The 12,779-nt window shown below is 40.5% G+C and overlaps 1 long non-coding RNA gene across 1 annotated transcript; it reads right to left on the reverse strand.

Annotated features, from left to right (window-relative positions):
• Window positions 1-7,044: 7,044 nt before the first annotated feature.
• Window positions 7,045-11,136, reverse strand: LOC138956914 (uncharacterized). The gene is made up of 2 exons (XR_011452867.1): window positions 9,662-11,136; window positions 7,045-8,893 (listed from the first exon to the last, which is right to left on the reverse strand). It is a non-coding gene; the product is annotated as an uncharacterized lncRNA (long non-coding RNA).
• Window positions 11,137-12,779: the final 1,643 nt, after the last annotated feature.

Raw genomic sequence — 12,779 nt, forward strand, 5'->3', positions numbered from 1 at the left:
GTGTAAACTTTAACGAATTGGTGGTGGGGGTATATAACAAATGCAATGTATCATTCTTCTCAATATATCCATTAAAGAAAGAAAAAAAAAGGCTACTGACACACATAAGACGACTTGTGTGTCTGATTTGAAGAGTAGATTCTTTGTAGCCACTGGTTGAGCCTCTCTGACTGTGTAGCCACTGGTTGAGCCTCTCTGACTGTGTAGCCACTGGTTGAGCCTCTCTGACTGTGTAGCCACTGGTTGAGCCTCTCTGACTGTGTAGCCACTGGTTGAGCCTCTCTGACTGTGTAGCCACTGGTTGAGCCTCTCTGACTGTGTCCAAGTTATAGCCATTCAGTTTCAACCCAAACGGGGATACCTTCCTTTATCCCAGGTTAGCTGAGGAAGTGAATACGCTGCGTATTCCATGGTTACCGAAGCGTATTCCATGGTTACCGAAGCGTATTCCATGGTTACCGAAGCGTAATTCATGGTGACCGAAGATATTCAAACTTACTTATTTCACCAAACACCTTTCTTTCCCTTTCTGTTTCCCTCCATATTCTGTTCGTAGCTTTTTTCGTTCCGTTCTGCTTTGGCTTTTGGTTTCCCTCTGTGTTTATCTGTTTGTTAGTCCGGAAGAAGCCTCCGTAGGCAAACATTTGATTAAGTTGTGTGTGTTCTGTCCTTAATCTAAACAACAAAGTGACTGTAGGTGAGATAAACAAAGTTAAAAAAAAAAAAGAAGAGTTCTGTACATGTACTCACCAATACAAGGACAGCACAATACAATACTAAATCTTTTTTTCGCTTATGGAAGCTTCTTCAGGACTAAGAAAGAAAGAAACAAACAAACGAACACAAAGGGACTCCTTTTATTGTTGAGTACAGTTTTTGTTTGTTTTTCAATTTTTTTAACCAAACACCGCCCACAAAAAAAAAGTGCGAGACAACGGGACCTTAGCGGCGGGGCAGCGTTGAACAGGTGGAAGAGCTGAGCAGACAGAGCGGCGCCGCGGAGGACTGCTACGACCGCCACCCACAGTCCTCTGTCCCTATCACACCACCCTACAGCCCTGCACGTGCGGCTAACGTTTTTTAAAATTTTATTTTTTTATTTTCGAAGGCTTTTTTTTTCGTTCTGCATTCCTTTACATGAGGCTGTGACTGTTAAAAAAAAAAAATTAAAAAAAAGAGTAGGGTGCGGGTCAATTGCAAAGCGGACATCATTATTAACAATTATGGTATGATTACGCATGGAACCTTCTCTGGTAGTTAACCAAAATTTCGTTTACAGGAGTGTGTGACTGTTTAAAAAAAAAAATTAATAAAAAAAAAAAATAAAGGTGTAGGGTGCGGATCAACGGAAAAGCGGAAATGACAGTTATGGTATGATTACGCCTAATTTTTTAACTTTTTTTTTTTGCTCTTTCTTTTCTGTCTAGCATCTTTCTCGCGAGCCCGAGAAAAATGTCCCTCTTTCTTTTTGCTGCGATGTCCGCAAAACCCCTATGCGCGGTGGTGCTCCCAGACACCTCGTACGCAGGCTGTACAGGTTTTTTTTTTGTTGTGTTTTGGGGGTGGGGTGATTTGTTTTTTTAGCTGCGGGTGGGAGAGTGAGATCAATTGCAAAGCGGAAATTACAATGATGATATGATTACGCCTGAAACTGACACTGTTTCGATATTCGTTTTTTGGAAGAAAAAACCAAAACAAAAACAAACAAAAAACACAATGGTCTGCATTCCTGTTGGCTGCTCTCCTTAACAGGTCTGTGCGTAGTTTTCTTTGGGTATAGGTTAACAAATATAAAAAAAATGGGGGGGGGGGGGGGGGTGGCGGGGGATTTCTCTGTGTCTGGTAGTTGTGGGCTGGAATTGCAGTTATCGTATGATTACGTCTGAAAACTACTGAAAGTGTATGAGCTCGAAATTGTTTTCCCATTTGTTTGAGAAAGACGAGAATCGTTTCTTTCTTTTGTGTTCAGACTACATTCCTTTACATAATTCCATTGTGTTATTGGGTGGTTCGTTTTTAGCTCTTGAAGTGAAGGAAATGGGACTGGATGGCCGAGTGGTAACGCACTTGCGCTCGGAATCGAGAGGTTGCGTGTTCGACCCTGGGTCAGGCCGCTATTTTCTTCCCCCTTTCCTAACCTAGGTGGTGGGTTCAAGTGCTGGTCTTTCGGATGAGACGAAAAACCGAGGTCCCTTCGTGTACACTATATTGGGGTGTGCACGTTAAAGATCCCACGATTGACAAAAGGGTCTTTCCTTGCAAAATTGTACAGGCATAGATAAAAATGTCCATCAAATACCCGTGTGACTTGGAATAAAGGCCGCGAAAGGTGAATGCTCGCCTAACAGGCTTGAGGTTTGCTGGTCGATGTGAATGCGTTATATATTGTGTGTAAAAAATGTTTGTTTGTCTGTCTGTCTGTATAAAAATTCCATTTCACACGGCAGAAATTAATATGTAAAGCGCGGAGAGCACAGTTAATTGTGGTTCGCGCTATATAAGCTCACCATAATAATAAAAATAATAAAAATTACAAAGTGGAAATTTACATTGAATTAATGTTATTATTCCATCTGAAGCCTTCACTGCTAGTTGCTTTGTTCATACAATGGATGGTTTCGCTAGCCGTCAGTTTCAGAAAGAACAGAAAGTTGCTGCATTTTTGCTGCATTCCTTTGCAGAACTTGACCAACATTTGTTTTGGGTGGGTGATTTTTTTTTGTGTGCATCCTTTTTTTTAAATTGTTCAGTTATCGGTTAATTTCTAAATAAAGCGAAAATTACAGTTATGGTTTAAATACATCTGAAACCTCTGCTAGCTATTTTGCTGAGGAAAATATTTTGCTCATTTGTTGCAGAACAAATTGACAATTTACACAATATTCCTATTGTTTAGTGTCTTCGTATTCAGTGTCAATAGCAATGATAATGATTTTGCTCGTAAACACGTAAGGTAATATATTTAGGTTTTGTTGCTGTGCAAGGACATGTAAATAGTTTCATACAGACTCGCGAAAAGATCATGGTTTACAAGAAAATCTGTTGGTTCAAACAGGATGTATTAACAAAAGGCAATACTGATACAATAGCAATGAAGTGCATGGAGCGTGAACTCAAGCTAAAAGCTTATTTCATATTGCTCGAACGAACACAAATTCATTAACAAAAATCATGATGGTGCCAAATCTGTTCAACGTAACTTTTGGATGCACCGTTCGTTTCTTCGATTTCAAGATGGCGGGAGTCGTCTCCTAATAATTATGATGATTACGATGATTGTAATAATGGAATTTATAGTTCCTTCCGAGCAAACTATTTGCTGTACACTTTAATTTTGTTTTCTCTATTCTTTGACTTAGATGACTTAGATGCCTTAGATGACTTCGATGCCTTAGATGACTCTTTTTTTTTTGGTTTTTTTTTTTGTATTTGCCAAGCACATCATTGTGGGGCTTTTAATCAGTAACATGCCTTAGATGACTCTGACCATGCATCATTCACTCCAGCGAGTGAGGAGAGCAACGCTTTCTAAGCAAAGTTATACTGTATGCACAAAAAGCCTGTGTCTGTCTGTCCGCATTCAAAGACCGTTGTGTCCACTTACCTGCAAATGTAATGTGTTCTTCTGTCATGAATTAGACGTTCCAATAACTTACCATTCTTGGTGTGTGTGTGTGTGTGTGTGTGTGTGTGTGAGTGTGTGTGTGTGCGTGTGTGCGTGTGTGGTTGTGTGTGCGTGTGTGCGTGTGTGTGTGTGTATGTGTGTGTGTATGTGTGTGTGTGTGTGTGTGTGTGTGTTCGCATGTGTTTGTGTGTGTGTGTGTGTGTGTGTGTGTGTGTGTGTCTGTGTGTGTATGTGTGTGTGAGAGAGAGAGAGAGAGTGTGTGCGTTTTTGTTTATTGTCAGACTTAGCACGGAAATGTCGGCTCGTGTTACGTAACATGGCCCCACTTTTCCGCACAGTTCGTCGCCTTGAGACTGCAAGGGATTGATACCTTCTGAAACTCATGTCTGCTACAGTCATCATCTTCCTTGTCATCTGAAGAAAAATCTGTTGCTCAAACCCAAGACTGTCTGCTGGTTGAACCTGATGAGAGAGAGAGAGAGAGAGAGAGAGAGAGAGAGAGAGAGAGAGAAAAGGAGAGAGAGAGAGAGCGAGAAAGAGAGAGCTAGAGAGGTTAACAGAGAGTGAGGGAGAGAGAGAGAGTGCGAGAGAGAGAGAGAGAGAGAGAGAGAGAGAGCGAGAAAGGGAGACCTAGAGAGGTTAACAGAGAATGAGGGAGAGAGAGAGAGTGCCTGAGAGAGAGAGAGAGAGAGAGAGAGAGAGAGAGAGAGAGAGAGAGAGAGAGAGAGAGAGAGAGAGAGAGAGAGAGAGAGAAAGAGAGAGAGAGTGTATTTCATGGATGTGTCTTAATTCAGTATAATGTGAAAAATGCGGATGTATCCCAAACTTTTTTTTAATAATTGTCGTAAAGTTGCAAAAGTATGTAATCCAGTCGTCGGTTTTCTATGTCTTGATTATTTTCGTTTCGTTAAAAAAAAAAGGTGCAACGGAGGAAATATTTCATTAGCCTTACTCACATTATGTTTTCTTTGGTGTACAGAGCTCTACTTGTATTGTACTCGTGAGAGCGGAAGTGTTTCCAAAAAAGACATGACAAAGTTAAAGGGTTAACTCTAATAAATTATGATAAAAAAAATCATTGTTGCTGGTTTTTTTTTTGCCAAGGAAGCTTCCTTGCACGATTGTTTCGTCTAAATAAATATCAATACCAAACAATAAACAAGGAGATAGGCGGAAATTCAAAAAAACATTTTGAATCACTTCAAAGCACAACGGTCTACATTGACATACAAACGGAAACGACCCGGAAATGTTACGTGTTTCATGAGACAGCTACACACCAGACACATTGACATTTCAACCCCGATAAACAGTCATCTTGTATGTAACGTGCAAGAGATCTCATGTCAGCGTGACATAACCTTGACCCTGGAGCAAGAGGAAGATGACACTGACGGTTTCCGTGACTGTATCTCTGTCCGTAGTCTCCTTCAGCTTCCTCGATCTTTCTTCCTTCTTTTTAAGGTGATAGTGGCCCTATACAGATATACGATTTATTTATTAAGTCGTCTCCTTATTTATTCATAATCAACTGATTAATTATTGCTTTAGTAATTTTTTTATTTTCTAAAAATAATCAATCAGAAAGCATGCATGTGATGATGATGATGATGATGATGATGATGATGATGATGATGATGATGATGATGATGATGATGATGATGATGATGATCAAGTTAACCTAAATGAATGAAAAACAAAACATATATAGGTATGTACAATACATGTATATAGAATTATACAAATCACACACTTTAAGGGACAGTTGTTTTGTGTAGTATTCTCAAAATCACAACGAACGGATGAATGAACATAATTATGCACCTGCACACACATACTTCTCTTTTTCGTCACTATCATCTTCAGAGCCAAAGGCCGACGTACCTATAGTACCTGTGTACCACTTGTTAGCCTTTCCGTGACACTATCAACGATCAATCGACCGCTGATACCGTCCTTCAAAGTCAACGCACTTTCAAAGTCGGCGTCGTAAAACTGTTGCCTGAAGCAATACACTGGTAATTGTTACCTCCATCACCGTCGGAGACGTTTCGCATCTTTCATCCCCCCAACCTCCCCCCCTCGGGCAGGCAATTAAACTGGACAATAAACGGAAGCTGTGGCTTAATCAATCACCTGTACCGTCTCGAACTCTCTGATGTGGCCGCGGGCGTGTACTTTGCAAGTGGTCAGTCCACAAACTGCCCCTTTTGTTCGTGATGACACTGACGCTGTTTGAAAAGCAAGACAGTGTAGTTGGTTGAATGATACGTTGTTGCGCTTTTGCAGGTCCAGTGACGCTGCGGCCGGGTCAGTGAAGAATGACGCAAGATGTACGGATGACGTGGAATCAATGACGTCATGACAGGATTATCGTGATGGCGCGATTGTGGGAAAGCCGTGGGGTTGTGAGAAACAATATTTTGGAGGGCCATTGTGGGATGGAATCTTGGCACTGATCTGATGGTTTGCGCTTGAAAAAGTAAGTGAGAAAACTCAGTTGCCAATTTCAGTCCGATTCAAACGCTTACACGCACTCTTAACATAATAATAATAATGGACATTGATATAGCGCTTCTCCACAGATCGAAGCGCTTTACAAGTTCAATTTACAAGTTCAATCAAAAACACAACACGATATATATACAACTAATACAATTTGTCTCGGATGAAAAGGAAAACAATAACAATAACAATAACAGCACTTTATTGTCCATTAAAATATTACATAAAAATGGAAATTTTTCTTCGGCACACCCGGTCTGCCTGTAAACGATTATAACAACAATTGTATAGGACGACACACATAAAACATAAAACAGAGCCAAAAGCACATATAGGCCAACATGCATGCATAAAATACAAAAAAAATCAAATTTTTTCGCAGCGCAGCACAGTGCACAGTCAAATACACGCAAACAAACACATACAACAGACACATGCTCACAACAAGCACACATGCAGAAACACACACACACACACACACACACACACACACACACACACACACTCACACACGCACAGACACAGACACAGACACACACACACACACACACCAGGTCAGTTAAGTACTCACAGAGAATAATGTTTGGGACAGAGCTAATCGGCGACGAAATGTTGTTTGAAGAGGTGTGTCTTGAGGTTGGTTTTTGTTACAGTCATACATTATTGGGATGATAGAAACTCTTAGAACAACACATCATCATGAAACGTGACTAAATTTCAGTTATGGCGGAATTAACTTAAAACTGTCTTTAAGGCCATGTGAGGGCCAAATCGCTATTTTCCATATATGATGATCAGCACTGTTTGTGTCGCTTTTGTTATAATACTGATGGTCTCTGAATTAAGAAACGTTAATGTGTTTGTTTATTGTGTATGTCGTTGCTATAGAAACAGGAAAGTAAACAGCAGCCATATTGGATTTTAGGAACCGTTTTTTCCATATCCAAATGCTCGATTTCTGTCCAATATTTTGCATAAATATAGATTTAGATCATATCTACAGATTTACCATTTATTTTTTCTGTGAGTATTACAGTTATTTAAAAAAAATTTTTTTTATCATAATGTTGAAATTTTGCGTAAAATTTAATATTAAAAAAATCGTAAAGCCAACATTTCTTTTCCGATTCATTATTCAAATGGTAACTCTGTAGATAGTATGTAAAAGTACAAGTATGCAGAATTTCACAGAAATCTAACCAGTAGATTTGAAATCATGTTGTTCCCAAATGTCAAAACATGCAAACTGAGGAAAAGGCAAAAACGCACACAATTTGTTTTGAAACCATTGATAGTTGTAATTAAACTCAAAATACATACATGTATCACCAAATTCCACACTGAGGAATGTTTTTCACACCTTAGAGACACCGTTTAAAAGTTAGGGAAGACATAAAACATAAGTTATTTCAAACATGTGCAGTACACCTGGAAAATTGTTTGTTCCGAGTTACAAACAATGCATACACACACTCCCAATCACAGCATGCACACCACAAAAAGCTCGCTCACTCGCTCACATTCACACACCCACACACACACACAAGCTAGCTCCAAATTACGAAACGTACCCAAGTCATCAATTGCACGCGTACAATAACCACAATATATATGAGAATAATGTTAACCACAATAACAATGACAAGTCGCCTAAAGCGATATAAAAACATTTAGTCAATCGGTATGAAACTTAAATATCAACACCACAAACCAGTCATCACCAAGACTACGAGATACATTTAGATAGTCTCGGCTAACAATACCGAGACGGATCACGCTCGTCTCCGCAAAGCATGAGACCATATATATGTAGTACTTACTAAACCTATTTTCTGTAATTATGAGCACATTGTTAGAGTGAACATGACATTTCTATATATTTTTGAATTCAGGAAAAAATGAGGAATGCAATGCAGTCAAGATTTAATTTGTAACTAAAAATTAGATTTTAATGACAACTTTAACAAGCAAACTCATTAATTTATTTTTAAGATTTTGAGCTGAAATGCAATATTATAGTCCGGACTTCGTCGAAGATTGCTTTACCAAAATTGCAATCAATTTGGTTGAAAAATTAGGGTGATACAGCGCTGCCTCAACTGCCTAAAAAAATCCGGATATGACGTCATCAAAGACATCTTTCCAAAAAATGGAAAAAAACATCTGGGGATATCACACTCAGGAACTCTCATGTTAAGTTTTGTCAAGATTGGTCCAGTAGTTTCCTCGGAATCACTTTATACACACACACATACACCATGACCCTCATCTCGATTCCCCGTCTAAGTTAAAACATTTAGTCAAAACTTAGAACATGCCTGCAGCATATGCAGGGCCACCTTCCAGCTGCATGAACAAGTTCTTCCAGTCTCTCTGACTTGGCTGCCCACACTTTGTCTCTCCTTTTACTTTGCTTGTCTCTCACAGCCTTCAGACTGTTCCGCACCCTCTTGTGCATCCTGGCTGCTCCAAGCCTCTTCATGTGATGTCTGCAGTCTAGAATCCGAAGAACTGGGCAGAGTTGGCAGCAGCAGCAGGTCCAAAGTTGAACTCTCTAAGAGCTGTACCAAGTCGTTTACTCACATGGTTCGCACACTCTTCCTTGTCAATGTGAATATCCTCACCATAGGGCTTGATGTCGTTGAGCTATGTAAAAGTCTTGGAGTCACCGTCCGACAGTAGTGTTGTGAGCGAAGCTTGTTGGTGTTCACCGATCGACGCCATATGACACGGGCTGCTTCCACCTCCATCATCCTGATGAGCCTGCAAACAAGAACAAAATAAGAAATGTAATTTGCAAACAGAGTATTTTTTAAGTGTGTGTGTGTGTGTGCGCGCATGTGTTATTCACAGTCATTGTCCAGCTAATACTTCAATTATAATTAATGCGGAAAAAAATGAAATAAACATGGAATTACCAAATTACTGAATATTAAATTTCTAGCAGCAGGTATAGGTGCACTGAACATTGTTAGATTGTAAACGTTAAGCATAATGCATTAATTGATACCATTTGAACGTTTTTAAATACACTTGTATTGTGCCACACATACATGTACTATTTGCCATCCCCTGACCACTATTCTAGCTCCCTCAGTTCTGGGAAGCCCGTTGATTCTGAAGACTTGTGAATCTCTCTTGATGCTGTAGATACAGCTCTCTCTCTCTCTCTCTCTCTCTCTCTCTCTCTCTCTGTCTGTCTATCTATCTGTGTGTGTTTTCTTATTATTTTCATCACACACATGCACTCCCCCATGCCCTGAACTATTCAAGATACAAATTGGATTTTTACGCATGTGTTACAACTTTCATTATTATTATCATAAATTGATGATCTGTCTTTATGACGCTTTTTTTTTTAATCCATCATCCATGCCTTTGGTTTTGGTTTTCAGTTTCACTGGAATGCATGGAAAATAATATCCACTCATCACTATTACATTTACTTGTAATTTGCTATTATTTGAGTAAGTTGCTTAAATTTGAAATAAACTCTATTCAAATATGTCTGTGCAAACAGATATAATTTACCTTTATAGTTCACCTCACACTTGTCTAAGTGGTCCACGAGCCAGGCCGCATACTCCTCTGGCTTTTCCTGAAACAGCTTCTGCCCCGTAGACTCCACACCTGGCAGTAGGTACACATGACATGGGCATCAACACAGAGTCCAGTAAGTAAGTCCACAACACACCCAACTCCAATGTGCGAAGAGTGTCCACGAGTAAGCCAGGTGCCATCATAGCTCACAATAATGTTCAGGGTGTCGTCGACACCAAGAGTAGTGCCACAGTATCTTGCATGAACTTCTCGAACATATGCAACAGTGTCACTGAACACATGCTTCCGGAATTTCTCCAGTTGTGTGAATAGTTGGCTGGCATGAGTATGACTATGAAAGGTCTTGTGGTGAAGTCCAGCTAAATCCATGTTTTCACAGAAATTTCTGAATGTGGTGGCTCCCAGTCCACAAGCAAGTGAGGAATACACTGCCTGTCTGTTCATGTCGAACACTTTTGTCTTGGCCTTAAATTTTGTCGCAAGATACTGTTCATACACAGGCTCTTCGCACGAAGAACAGTTCACCTGGGCAAATACTGCCAAGCCACTTGTTGGTCTGGAGTCTGTGCAAAGAGACAAGCACTTGTTTTTACACTGTGGACAGCACAGACTTGCAACCATACTGTCTACTTCGGCAAAGTCTACAACACCCCTCTGGGTTTTTACCATGGTTTCAGTAGCAGCAGATGACTTAGTGTCAACTCCACCGGACACAAACCTCTCATACGATTCTTTTTTGAACTCACTTCTTGTCTTCGTGCCGAGAATGTTTTCAGTCGAAGGAATCGACGCGAGCACTAGCAGACGACCCCAAAACCGGCACTAATTCTGCCACGTCAGCCAGCACAGAAGCTGATTGCGCTGATTTCTTCGCCTTCCATTGATTCTTCACTTGATCTGTCCTCTTTTTCGTAGATTTTGGGGCTCCTCTGGTTGTTGATGGCTTGGTGCGAACCATTTTTGCACAGGAGCGTGTACTTTCACTGCTTGTAAACAAGCGCCATTGTTGTACCACGTGACCCCGGTTGAACGAATCAAGATCACATCATACGTCATACTCTCCGTATAAGGAAGTTGGCGTAGATTGACCTACATTGAAAATGTTCCGTTAGAGCCGAAGTAGTCCGGAAAATAACGAAACAACGGTCACATGCAAACAGGGGAGGCTATGTAGCAAGCAACGTCATGCAGTGTTCGCCCTGTCGTCTGCTCAAATTTGCTGATCAAGGTGTTGAAAATCGGCAATAATAAGGCAAGTTCAAGACAAATGAACGCAATCAGGCGAGGGTTGGTGTATTGAATTTATTTTTATTGCACAAAAAAAACATGTATATGCAACATCAACGGCAGAAATTGAAAGAAAAATGACCACAGTTTTCCAAACAGTCAAAATGTCTAAATGCCCAAATCTGCCCAAAAGCTCAAAAATCACCCCCGCACATCCCCTTAACTAGGATCATTTCATTTACTTGTCAGAAGAATGAATATAATTTCGAATGTCAAAAATAACTGTTCTTAAGCCTATATCTCACTACAACTATCCTAGAGAAAATGGCTTGCAAAAATCAGTTAAGTTCAGGGGCCAATCGATTTGGAGATAATGCTCTCATTTCCCCGTACCTGTTTTACAAGTTGTAAAACATATCAAAGCGGACCCAAAACAAATTTCTCGCTTATTCATATATTCGGGATGCGGGTGGCGGGGAGAGAGAGGAGGAAGGAAAGAGAAAGAGAGAGAACTCAGAACTCAGAAAGTTTAAAAAGAGAGAGAGAGAGAGAGAGAGAGAGAGAGAGAGTCCGGAGAGAAAGAGGAGAGAGAGAGAGCGAGAGACATAACAAGAGAGTCCAGAGAGAGAGAGAGAGAGAGAGAGAGAGAGAGAGAGAGAGAGAGAGAGAGAGAGAGAGAACTCAGAACTCAGAATTTTTATTGTAAACCACACTGTTGTGTTTGTACAAGGGGGGAGTAGAGTTTCCATTTCAATGTATACTCTCTCAGAGACAAGTAAGAACAAGTGCATATACAGTGCTAAGGGTTGAAACATATCGATCGGAAATCATTTACACACATTCATTTTAGCCTAGCAGTTGCTGTCGATGCCTGAATGCATAAAATGTATACCGGGAGAGTGCCCACAACCTACTTTTGTTTTGTGTTAGTAGTATCTGCATTGACGAGTTTTCGAGTTGAGAGAGAGAGAGAGAGAGAGAGAGAGAGAGAGAGAGAGAGAGAGAGAGAGAGAGAGAGAGAGAGAGAGAGAGAGAGAGAGAGAGAGAGAGAGAGAGAGAGAGAGAGAGAGAGAGAGTCAGACTCAGACTCAGACTCAGACTCAGACTCAGACTCAGACTCAGACTCAGACTCAGAACTTTATTACAAAAGAATAAAAGTTTCAGGCAAAGCCTATTCTTCCAACCTGTCCTTTATACGACACATAAAGACAGACGCACATAACAAATATAAAAATCAATCATATAAGATACAGAACTACATTGTATGGAATGCAACACAATGTGCATTTAAGGAAGTAAATAAGGAGAACTCAAAAATTACAAAATTACATTGACATAGTTAGAGAGAGAGAGAGAGAGAGAGAGAGAGAGAGAGAGAGAGAGAGAGAGAGAGAGAGAGAGAGAGAGAGAGAGTGAGTGAGAGACAGAGACAGAGAGAGTGAGTGAGAGAGAGAGAGACAGAGACAGAGAGAGAGAGAGAGAGAGAGAGAGAGAGAGAGACTGACTGACTATTAGGGTTTAACGTCCTCTTAGACCAACTGGTCTATATTGGGACAGGTATTGGTAATACGTTGAAGATATGGTGTGATACTTTGATTCGAACAAGCCCGCTGTGGCTGTCTTCTTCGACACACCAGCTTTGGGGTTGTCTCGTCAAAGTATCGAAATACGATCATGATAATCGGAGACGAGAGATGATGCATGCGTGTCTTCGTGTTTTCCAAGCCCTGAGACTTTCGCTGTGAACGTGGGATCTTTTTCGTGCGCATGTGTTCACACGGGGGTGTTCGGACACCGAAGAGAGTCTGCACAAAGTTGACTCCGAGAAGTATCTAAATCTCTCGCCGAACGTGGGGATCGA

Source organism: Littorina saxatilis, unplaced genomic scaffold, assembly GCF_037325665.1.
Source record: "Littorina saxatilis isolate snail1 unplaced genomic scaffold, US_GU_Lsax_2.0 scaffold_2839, whole genome shotgun sequence".
Classification (NCBI taxonomy): Eukaryota; Metazoa; Mollusca; class Gastropoda; order Littorinimorpha; family Littorinidae; genus Littorina; species Littorina saxatilis.